Raw genomic sequence first — 10839 nt, forward strand, 5'->3', positions numbered from 1 at the left:
TTGGCACTCGGTTGAATTTACAGCGGTATGAACGAATGCATTCAAGATAAGGAAGCTTATTATATTCAGTGATTTTCATATAGAACACAGTAAACAACCGTTTTTTGTTACAATGTTACAACACAAATATTACACCACACTTATGTTTTCCATGTTAAATTCCCTATACCCGAGCAGCCAATAGTTTTAAATGCTGTCCGGTAGTGTTGGCTTAAATCGCTGATTGCTAATTGTATTGCTCATCCCGATTTTTATGGTGATGTTTTAAAAAAAAAGTAAAATTAAAATGTTTCCAGCAGGTAGTTGGGCAGATCGACACTATGAACTACTTGGATTTTATTTAAACCGTGGATTTATAAAGGCAATATTTTGAAGAGCACTTGCCTTCTAGATTTTGAAGATGAATTCCTGAAACTAAATAAAGGGTTGAATATAGCATCCTTACATAACTAAGTTTTCAGTTCTTTGATTTTGCTAATTCATTTTATCTTTGAAACCTTTTTTGGATGACTCGGAGTGTTTCGGAATGTGACTTCGGTTTCTTCAAATATTTTACATTTTCAAATCATTTGGAAGGAAAGATTAGCTTATACATGTCGCTTTTATTTTTAATAATGTCTTCTTTATTTGTTCTCAGTTTATGTACAATGATGCTTTTTATTATAAAACTCTATGATAACACAGTTTTAAACCTTTCATTTTATAAGGCAGACTGCGTGTGATGTTTATGGTTTCAAACAATGACTGCATCGTATCTTTGAACAATTTTGCATTAGGTGCTCTGAATTGAATTCCTTCGTCTGCAGATATAGTTTGGATCTCTAATCATAGAAGTACTTGGGGTTTACCTATACGTTTATTTTTATTCGTGTTATTGTTAAGTTTTGTCAAGTCATACTTTGATAAGATTTACCTTTTGCGTTTTATCTTTATTTAGGAATGTTGGAATAAGAGTGAGGTTTTTGCATAAAAACGGATTTAAAGCCCCAGTAAATTTACATTTTACTGATCGTTCCAAGGCGGTACCTAACATTCCTTGATAAACATACCTAGTTTTTTTTATATAAAGTATGTGTGCACTGTGCTGTTTGTGGAGTTTTTGTACTGTTTATGCGTAATCTTGACATTTGGTTACAGATAACCTGAAATCCGTATTAAACAAACGCTCATTGTACTTTATTTACGTCAAACCGTCAAGACTGTTTTATCCGTCGTCTGAGACAAGGGGCAGTGAAAAACTGAACTATAAATGTTTTGCCTTTCGAATGGTAGCCGATTTAAAGGTTTTGCATGCAAGCACCTTTAACTCATTATCTCAGTAAATACATTATGCATTGCATTGAAATTTTAGATATGTATCCACAACTATCTAACCTACTAAGCTAAGTTCGATAACACTTGTTTAAATTTAATGCAAACAATGGGCCTATATTATTTGACTTAGAAATTCGGGTTAAGGTTTTGCATGTAAGCACACATAGGTTGATATTTCAGACTGTATACAAAAGTACTCTACTATACAATCTTCTTAAGTTACCAAGTAAGATAACGCTAGTTTGCTTTAAAATTCAAATTGTGGCCCTTTTTATTTTACAGTGATATTTGCATGTTTCGCCAAATCTTTTCAATTCTTACACTGAAAAATGACAGAATAATCGAGCGCGCTGTCTCTGTGACAGCTCTTGTCTAAAACGCTAGTACCTTTTACTGAGGAACGACATACAGTTGTCTTAATGTTACTCCTTTGTCATCATCTACATAATCTTTGGAGCTAGTTTCAAAGATTCTACGCAAAATCTGATAACTGCTCGAGATTCAACATAGTCCATATACGCCATGCTGTATCTAAGCCAAAACAAGATTTTTTTTTTTTTACAGGAATGACGCTGTAAATTTTAGCATTATATTGGCATGACGGCAACGTAATATGTGACGCATTTTTGCAGATGTTTTATAGATAAACTTTTGCCAAAGAGACAACTATGATTTTAATTGAAACTTACGAATATATTCGTTTAACGTTTATTATGTATATTGATTTGAGTGTCTTAACAACTGGAATGATTTCATCTGTATACACTTACATTTAAATCAGATCTTACACATACATGTTAACCTAGACTTTTCTAACGATTAGTTATCTACTTTTTTTTCTTCTAAGCGCAAGAAAAGAAAGATATAATATAGAATAGTTAAGGAAACTTTAACATGGAGTTTAACAATAAGAAGAAAAATTCAAAAAGTGTTCAAATTAGTACAAATGAAATTCAATGCAATCAAACAACACACAATTGGTAGAAAAATCGTGACCGGATTCAAACACTGTATATATATGTATATATCATCGGATGACAATCTTTATATAACATAAGGGAATTTCAGATGAGGACAATATCTGAACACATATTCGTTGAAATAGTCTTAACCCAATGTTCATAATAAAGCATAAATTAGCAAAGATTAAAGCATCACTGTCAACTGTTCATTTTAAAATATGTGACCAGTCACGGGATTTTTGGCCCGAAACCACTTTTTGGGCGAAAATGAGATATGAGTAATTTCTGACTGTACTATTCTTTAGGATAAAAAAACTGAAAAGAAAATTCAAAAATTCCTATTTTTAACGAAATTATGACAAAAACTAGAAGAGCACTTGGTTAAGACACAGCTAGAAATTCGGTAAAGTTCAAGAATTTATTGAAACATTTGTATTCACAGATGCAATAAATATTCATCACTACAATTTACACAATTCCCGTATTATAACGACAACAATATATTTTCAAAACCATTCTCAATTATTATTGAGAAAATAAATGAAAATTAATTTGTTACCATGGCAACCATTATTGAAAAAGGCGTTTTGGGGGTTAAATTTGCATTTAAATATACAATAAATGCCATATGAAGCATTCAATAATAATGTTAATAGATATCCTCAAACCTTACTGTACATGGTGAATGTATTTCACATTAAAAAAAAATCAGAATAAATAAAAACTGTTCGCCAAGTACCGTAGTTTATTGGCAATTTTTCACAATAAATTTACATTAGGTTGGAACTTGCACCTAATACAAACCAATGAATTTCTAGAAGTTAAAGTATGTTACCACTGTAATTTACTATAATTTATTTTATTTGAATGGTATTTAAGGGTTTGTTTTTTGTCCTGGTTATCATGGCAACAGGCCACAAACATGATTGTAATCACCCTAACTTTACCTCAAATGTGATTTTTTGTATAGTCATTCATTGCTCATAAAACATGAAATGGTAGTAAATATACTCTTAATTTAATAAACATAACAATCCTACACAATTTACACTATTGTAAAATTAGATCAGTTAATAAATGGGCACAATTACATTTTACAAAAATGAAAACAATTTATTTAACATGCTAACTACTTAGCATGTACACGTCATTATGTAGTTTCAAGAGGTATGCAATTAGTCACATAGTACATGACAAATTATATTTTCGATGCTTATTCATAGGTAAAAGTTAAAGCTGAAAATGTTTATAGGGTTCATGAAGGTTTTAAAAATAAAGATATTGAAGAAAAACTGAAATGTTATTAAGGTACATTTTATCAGGCTGTGAAGTAACTAATATTGACAAACAATATTTTAAATGTCTTCAATTCAAGCATTTACAGGCTTCAACTGCCAGATTGTTTTTAGTTTGTATTAATAATAATCATATAGTGGTCTTCATTATGGCAGAGGGGCTCTACCAACAAAAGACAGGGTGTAGCACCCTTCTATCAATCATTTGCTAAAACCACAGTTCTTCACTCAAAATCACTGGTAGCTTCATTTCATATGAACATGTTTCTATTGAATAAATAATTGTCAATAAAAAATTGATACACGTTTTCATCAGCTCAGTAAGGGGCTCATTCTCAAATCTTATATTTAGTTTATAAAGATCACATATCAATATATTAGTTTTTTCACTTATTAAAGGGATCAGAGCCTTTTTGCATTAAGTCCTTTTAGTTGGATGCGTTCAGGGTACTCTCCATGGAAAAGCCATTGTTGTGGGCTTGTCAATTTTAACTTCAATCTCACTGTCCTTGGCATGCTCTCTCATGAATTCACTCACTGGGTGGTCAGCTGAAGTTCTGCAAAATAATGTTCATATATGTACATTACTTAGTGTTTGGAATAAATTATGCAAATTAACTTGAACATCAAAACTCACATCTGAATAAAATGGACAAAATATCTAAAATTGTTTTTGACTTATGTTCATAGATATACATACACATGCAGTGATACTGTCTATAATACTTTTGTCATACCTGAAGTGATGATATTTCCTCAAGTTTGGAATGGACTTCAGGGGTCACTTGGTGTACTCCAACCAGTCAAAGAATATAACCAGTTTGCCAAGGTCATCAATCCACAAAGGATGTGTGCTGCCTCTATTTGGTCTGAACAAATAAACATGTTGTTTATATTATGATATAATACATATTGTTTTTACATAAGCTTTCTTTTACAAAATAAGGTATTATAACCAACTTCAGTGTTTAAATAAAGTACCAAAAGTCAATATTTGTATACACAAAATCCTTTAATTTGGCTTTAAATCAACATTTAAAGCACAAAAATTAAAAACAAAACAAAAACAACAACATTCTTACAACTTACCTTCCACAGGACTGAACTTTATGTCACCTGCATTCATTTAGGTAAATGCTGTTTCTCTCCCTTCAGAATACATCAGACCCTTAAACATAGAATTACATACAATTTATTGAACTGATTGCCTTCAATCCATGATATTTAGAGAAGTAAGAGAACAGATTGAAGCCCAACTATTTTTATAAGACTAATGAATATTTTGAGATTTCTGATTACTTGTATTGAAAAAATAATAAATGTTACATTGTTTTGTTATTCTAATGTTTTCATGTGTCAATATGCAGTGCATAAGTGATGTACTTCAACACTGCTTTTGTCAATCATACCCAATGACTGCATTGTTTTTATTCCACCCAACACAGTTGTCAATGTGCAGGTATGGAGAGTCTTCTCTATATGGATGATGTTGAAAATGAGGTACCACACCATTGGCCGTATAACAGCTAAACCCTCCATCACTGAGATATCTGTGAACCTGAAAAAACACACTTTAAAATAGAAAAGATGTGTATATATATATTTATTTACACTTTAATTTTATGTTCAAGTAAGAACTTTGAATAAAGGTGATATAAAATATTTAAACAAGAGCGCCGCAGAGCAAATGTGAGCGCTTCTCTGTTTTTTCAGTGAATTTACAAAATATAAAGGTTTTCCATTTCCCCAATAATAATTTAGTCAAATGGCAAAACTGTATTAACCACTCAATTTGTAAATAAAATTTACCATATGATTTACAAAACACTTCAAAGCAGGGCACTCTTGCCGTGCCTAATATGGGTAGAAGACCTGCTTGGCATAGTCAAAGCTGTAATGGATTGTTGTCCTATGTACAGCAGGTGCTTGACCTGAAATGTTCTAAAGATATGTATTTACAGAAATACAAATCATTAAATGTTTATAGTTGGGGTGATGCCCCGGCAGATCAACATGTACACAAATATGCATGCCAAAGAAATTTCCTGTTAGTCTGAATGTCATGCATACTCAAAAAGCAGCTTGCAGCTACAGTCATTAATATTGGTCATGGCTTTTAGAGTATTGTGCTCTAATTCTATATAAACATTTCCCCCATCTGCATTAGCCTTTTATTTTCATAATCATCATGATCATCTTCATCATAACAGATTTTTTTTTCAATGTACCTGAACCTCATGAGATGGTTTGTTATGCACATAAATCAACATTGCAAAAAAAAGTTCATCTACAACTTAAAATTCATCAACATAGCTAAAAAGACAGTTAAACTGCAACTCAAAAATAATTCGTAAAATCCATCAATACTTGTATTGATAGTTGGCCGCGGTAAGATGATGAAAAATTGGTTATGTCCTTTTTCAGTCATCATAAGTATGCAAAAAGAGAATATCTGCTGGATTTTGATCTGTTTACATTTTCAATGTCAGACTGTCAAATTTCACTTCCGCTTAATTTTCCTGCGATCAATTTCCATCCATTTGACCGAATTTAGAATATATTGCATTACATTAAAGATATACACATTTGTTAAATTATATGCTTAAACAGTGAAAATATTTCTACTTACCAACAAATTCCTAATTTGATGGAAAATGCCTTTGGTTCAGCTTGACCTACATCCTCAAAGTTGGGTTAAAAAATAGCTCATGACAACTACGGGAGATAACACCAAAAGTAATAAACAATACGAAAGAAAGTGGTTAAAAAACACTATTTTTATGACCATTACATTTTAAAGACTATATTTGACTGAACAATCTAGGGTGACAAATTGTTTAATGGTTGTTTTAACGATAAAAACGTCGTTACTTTCTTATTTTTTACGCTTAAACTTTGCGCACGTTTTTCTCGAAATCGAGGCTATCGGTTTCGGGCCAAAAGTCTCATGACGCGTCACATATGTTTAGCAAGTGTTTATATTTTAGTATATATTGAAATGTATTCATAAATCAGTGCTTAACGTATGTTTGTCCCACCCGAGTTTTGCTAAATATATACCAAATTCGTGTATGCGCCTTTTAAATGTTTAAGTTTATTTGATTGTTTGTCTTTCTTGGTTGATATAATATCGCGTAGAACCCGGCGATCAATAGTGGAGCATTTGATGTCAAACTGAGCTGTTTATAGAGTTAACTCAATTGGATTATCGTTAAAAAGTTATAAACTTTGGATAAATCAACTTGATGAATGTAAGTTATCTATATTTTAAAACGATATATAGCGTATGTTTTATAAAAGAGTAAGCCATCCACGGTATGGTGCAATATGTTTACGTACGAGTACCATTAGGCAGAATTTAAAATTTATCATGAATCACAATAAAATTAAAGAATCTGATAACAATTATGTGTTCCAGTGTATGATTCGAATAGAATTAACCCAGTGAGCACCAAACGCCATATTTCAAGAGTCGCATAGCAATTCTATATACACAAAAGAATACACAATTATAGTGAGTTTTAGCACACGGAAATGACCTCATTAAACTTGTTCTGTAGCATACAGCCCAATGACTTCGATCTAACAGTGAGAGTTGGTGTAATGTGAAAATAGTATATATCAAAATGCTATTAACCTTGTTTGAAAGAGTGAAATATATTTTTATTTGACCGACGAATATCCAAAAATCACCCAAAACAAACTATATATTTCATGAAAGTTTACTTGATATCACGAAACCTTGTTTGATATTCGTTATGACAAACACACATAGTACCAATTCATCTAATAGCTATTTACTAGCTCCGATCTACGTTGTCTAACCCAGTTTTAAATATGTTAGGAAGAATTTGCTTCTAACCAGTTAAAATGTATACATTTTTTAGATAAAATGAGTTTTTCCAAAAACAAAATCGGCTTCTTTCCTTAGTAGTACTACGTTGTAAACCAAGGACATGTTTATCTGAATGAAGCGGTTATCGTGTTCAAGTATTAGTGTAAACAACGTGCTGTTTACATAATAAACAAAGCCTGCACATTGTGATAACATTATTTGATCTTTTTACGAGATACGAGAAGAGTGAAACAATCTAAGCGTAATCAGCCCTGTGCAATTAGGATAATCACCCAAATAGAGATCTTTATTCTGAGTTCAGCCGCGTATAAATGTAACTAATGAACAATGATAACCTAAATATTATTGTTCAAAAAACATTTTTGCGTTTGTTAAACAGTTTGATGAATCCATGTACATGTTTATGTACAATATATGGATAATATAATTGTTTTATTTGAATCTAAAACGGATGAAGCCATTTATGGACTTATTATAAGATCACAGAATGTTATAAATTATGAGAGAATCCTTTAAATGAAAACCGTCTTGAAAAAAACACGCCCCGCTCTCCCCGCCACAATAAAAAAATGACGGATATCCATACAATTTATTTAACTGATCCTAAACTTTTATTTACCTTTCCCTGTAATGTCTGTTACCATCGACTTGAGCAATGCTATGCTAAGGGATAGCCGGTGCAGCACTATTTGTCTTTCAAAACAATCTTTATTGGCAAAGAGCCAGAAAACAATACTCAGAAGATTTGACAAAATACGCCGATTAATTAAATGTCCAAATTATCTTTTCTTTTCAGAATGATTTGCAACAACTAATTAGTAATATATTGTAGAACAACGTATTCGATTTTGATATCCTCAGTTTATCCTGCTATACTCATCTTTTCATATTATTGATTTAAATTTGTAGCAACTATACTCTGGGAATACAACGTCGTCAGATCTGGATAATTACCGTCATATGTCTTGTTCGGAAATACAGAATAATCTGTCTCATTGAAATCTGTAGCAATTATACTACGAGTCGAATAAATTGATGTCATTAGTTCTGGAAAATTAAAGTCGTGTGTCGTGTTTGTTAATATGGTATCATTTGAGTGCATTCATGGTAAAACCCATGGTTAGGAGTACTTATTTTACAAGTAGTATTTGTTCGATGTTATCTGACTGGCATGTACATGATGTTATGATTTTGCTCTACGGGGAGTGTATACCATGTTTATTGAAATGTGAATTATTTTTCGACATTCTGTATTTATATAAAATGGCTGGAATATACAAATAGTCCAGAAGTTTAAAGTTCAATCTCTTGAAACGGTAAAAAGCATAAAGCCTGCATCGCGTGGTTATGTGCTTTAAAACATAATTATAGCAATTTATAGCGATGTTTTTTTTTGGTCTTCGAGACCAAGTTAACGGTAAAAGGCATATCGCTGCATCACATGGTTTCGTGCTTTATAACATAATTATATCAATTTATAGCGATGTAGGTTTGGTCGTCTAGACCAGGTAAACGATAAAGGCATATGGGCTGTATCGCGTGGTTTTGTGACTTAGACCATACTTATAACAATTAAATTTATAACGACGTAAGTTTGGTCCTATGGACCAAGTAAACGGTATAGGCATAGAGCTGTATCGCGTGGTTTCGTGCTTTGAACATAATTATATTAATTTATAGCGATGTAGGTTTGGTATTCGAGACCAAGTAACCAACTACTTTAGCATTAGCATTACGTTTTAAGGTTATGGAAATGAAACTGCTACAAAGTTAAACAGAGCATCAGAAAAATAATACCACAAACGCTGATATTAAGAGTTGTCAAATGAAGATTCTAGAGTCCTCTCTTCTTAATAGTTTTAGGTGTGATCAATAATCCAGGCGGTGTACCTTAGTGTTGAGATCTAATGGTTAAACTTTTTCTTTACAACTTACAGATGTGACCAACGATAATACAGTTGCAAACTATATATGTGCTTAAGAGCTATCAATTTAAGTTTATTAACTATTCTTTATATTGATATGTTACAGGTGTAACCAATGATGATGCAGAATGGACAGAAGAAAGCTGCTGGTGTTATTTATTATCGCGAATTCTTACTGTTTAGGCATCAATGCGCGTAAGTAATATAATGTGCATACTTTTTTAGTTTCTTTTTAAAAACGTTCTGTAATTTAATCCTTAATTTTAAGTATAATGCAAGTTTAATAAGAAACGTCATTATGTTTTGAAGCCAAAACCAGAATGTTTCGACTCGTCCGCTAAGGAAAAAATATTCAAAATTTGTTTTAAATTATAAATAATTTACAACCCGATATACTGGCACAATACTTGAGAAATTGTATAAATTCAAATAAGGACACACTAGGCTATACAAGAAAAGGAAACACGTATTTTGTCTGACTGTTGCCACCTGGTGCCGCAAACACGCTAACACGCCGGAACAGCAAACAAAGGGCGCCGAAAAGAATAACAGTTGTTATTTTTTCTCCCGCGTGTTGCGTGTTGGCTCCAACTTACCAAACACGCCAGACGACAAAAAGGGCACCGAAACAATTAATTGAATTGTTGTCCTGACAAGTGTGTTGGCGGCACATCAACTCTTCAAATCGGCGAATAAATAGCGTCACTCTATGTATATGATGATCAATCTTTTATGTTTTCAGAGGTTTCAGATGGTCAGTCTGATGGTGCTCGGGACAACGAAAGGTTAGCGTATAAATATTGTGAAACCAGTCAGTACTCACTATTCGGAAGGGTGACCTAGAACCCTGGATAATAATAAATTTATCATTTGTCTGTCGCTGGACATACACAAAGTAAACTGTATTGACATAAATGTATTTAACAACATACTTATAAAACTGCTGTCTTAATGTTATCGTGCTTCAGAATGATCATTTCATGAGATCATTATTATCAAAAGCATGAGCTTTTACATCAATTTAGCAAAAATATTGAAGTCCCAAAATCAATATATACGAACATACTACATTCCTGACATCATTATACCAAATAAACTAACATCCTGACATTATACAAATATACTAAAATACCAATATCAATACAACACAAAACAAAAAAAACGTAACTGCTTACAATTTACTTCCGAGGTTAATTGTCCCGTTACCTCGGAAGTTTAAACCTCTGAACAGCGTTATAATGTTCACCAGACTCTCCTGGTTAAATATGAAGATTACCTCTAAATAACGTTGTATAGTGTGTCGTGTGTTTGAGTGTGCTTGCACACATTGACATACGAAAACAGGGCGTGGAAAAAGTTTAAAGTCGGGCATGCGCATTGGCTCTCCGTTTCGCTGCGCATGCCTAGTCCGCCCCCGCGGGCACCTGTTAAATTCGTGCATTGGGCATGCGCACTACCATCGACACCTCACGTGGTGTGGGAACAAC

The 10839-nt window shown here is 32.5% G+C and overlaps 1 long non-coding RNA gene across 1 annotated transcript; it reads right to left on the bottom strand.

Annotated features, from left to right (window-relative positions):
• Positions 1-2580: 2580 nt before the first annotated feature.
• LOC128222130 (uncharacterized) lies at positions 2581-6284 on the bottom strand. Its single transcript, XR_008259081.1, has 6 exons — positions 6201-6284; positions 5381-5502; positions 4981-5129; positions 4661-4739; positions 4309-4440; positions 2581-4128 (listed from the first exon to the last, which is right to left on the bottom strand). It is a non-coding gene; the product is annotated as an uncharacterized LOC128222130 (long non-coding RNA).
• Between the last annotated feature and the right edge of the window lie 4555 nt (positions 6285-10839).

Source organism: Mya arenaria, chromosome 16 (genome assembly GCF_026914265.1).
Source record: "Mya arenaria isolate MELC-2E11 chromosome 16, ASM2691426v1".
In the NCBI taxonomy this organism is placed as follows: Eukaryota; Metazoa; Mollusca; class Bivalvia; order Myida; family Myidae; genus Mya; species Mya arenaria.